This window comes from Egretta garzetta, unplaced genomic scaffold, assembly GCF_000687185.1.
Source record: "Egretta garzetta isolate BGI_Z169 unplaced genomic scaffold, ASM68718v1 scaffold53, whole genome shotgun sequence".
Classification (NCBI taxonomy): Eukaryota; Metazoa; Chordata; class Aves; order Pelecaniformes; family Ardeidae; genus Egretta; species Egretta garzetta.
In genome coordinates, this window is record NW_009259312.1 from 2753163 (window position 1) to 2754865 (window position 1703).

Genomic DNA, 1703 nt, shown 5'->3' on the forward strand with positions numbered 1-1703 from the left:
AGGAATGTACAGTGTAGATAAAGACTTTGTATTTCTTTTCCTTGCTCAGCAGATAACCAATCATCAGGGCACATATAAAAGAAAAACAACAGAAAAGTGGGAGAGAAATAGTTCTGAATCAGCCACCAAGGAAAGCAAGAAACATCTCACCAAAGCTCCTGACCACTGACCACCTTCTTCAGGCACATTGCATCATTCAGCCATTCAACATTCAGAAACGGTCAAGTGCTTCCGAAATCTCAAATTCTGACACCTCTTAAGATTACATTTCTTTATGCCCTTGCCAAAGGGCTGCAAAACACCACACTGTTTGGATACGTTCCCAGAAGAAGTCTCCTCCAGCAATTAAAAAAAATACATTATCTATATCAGCAGTCTTAGTGATTTTTCTGACCTGCACTACAGACACTGAGAGATGGGGCCCAGCAAGTCGGTCCTCTGCACCCGTCCTCCACCCACGGGGAGCAGGGTGGACACATCCCCTGTGGGTCTCGGCATTTAAAACCTGCACCCTCCATGCCAGCAGAAGACAGAAGGGCCTCAGCTTGGCGGTGACGGGGCCACCCTGCCCGCCTGGGAAGAAGGGGGTTTCACCAACCACCTCCACAATAAATGCGGGTTTAGATCAAGGGTTCACTGGGATGGTGACCCCGACTCCCCCACGCACCCAGCCCCAGCTCTCACACGTGTTTAACCCCCTTGGAACACACGGAGCAGCCCTCTGCATCACCAGAATGTTACGGCTGACTGCTCCATGAACCACAGCCACAAATGGATGCCCAAGATCTGGGCTGACAAGTTGTCTGTCCAGACGAAGACATTTTCAATTTGCAGTACACTATTTTCATGTCTGTCTAACAGCTAGCTTTCCCTTTTGCGTCCAAGGAGAGGCTGTGCTGTACCATAATTCATTCCAAGCCACTGGCAGTTGTCTGAAACTCCTGTACATTATCTTAGCAAAGCCTAACGCTCAGTTTCTTTAAAAGACAGGGGAGCAAATGAGTCACTTTACATACCTTGGCAGTCACATACAAGGCAACGGGTATGTCCAGGAGGAAATAACATCACGAACTGGCAAGGAATGCCTACATCTACCCGTTCAACAAGACTGGGTCCACGCTAAAACCTACGGCTTTGAAGATGAAAGGGCAAGCATTCATCTGAACTATTATTTCTGTACTAACGCATGGACACAGGAGTTGGAAACTGATCAAATGACAGACAAAACGCTCCTGTGTGCAAACACGTTACACATGCCCCCTTAGCATTTCTCTAACAAATGCAGAGGTGGTCGAACTCCCTCTGCTCCTCTTCTGGATAATTCTCCGCAGGCACACAGAGCACTCGGCGCGGCGCTCGGAAGGCAGGGGAGCAGCGGCAGCGGTGCCCGTGGGCAGCCGAGGACCACACCGCGGGGGGACCCTGGGGGCAAAGCGCAGCGGGGGTGCGGTGCCCATCTTCGGCGCGGGCTCTCACAGCTCCTCCGCGGCAGACGGTGCCAGCCTGAGGGCCCTCCCCGCATCACGCACTAACGAGCGCGGGATGATGGCTTCTTTGGGAGAACAGCGTCGCTGGAGGGACGGGGATGCAAAGGAGGGCTTCGCCCACTGCCGCGCCCTGGGCTGGCGAGGGGCCCCCAGCCCAGAGTGGGGGTGCAGGATGAGGCCTCCCCAGCACGGCAGCCCGGCCAGCCCCGGGGCGCG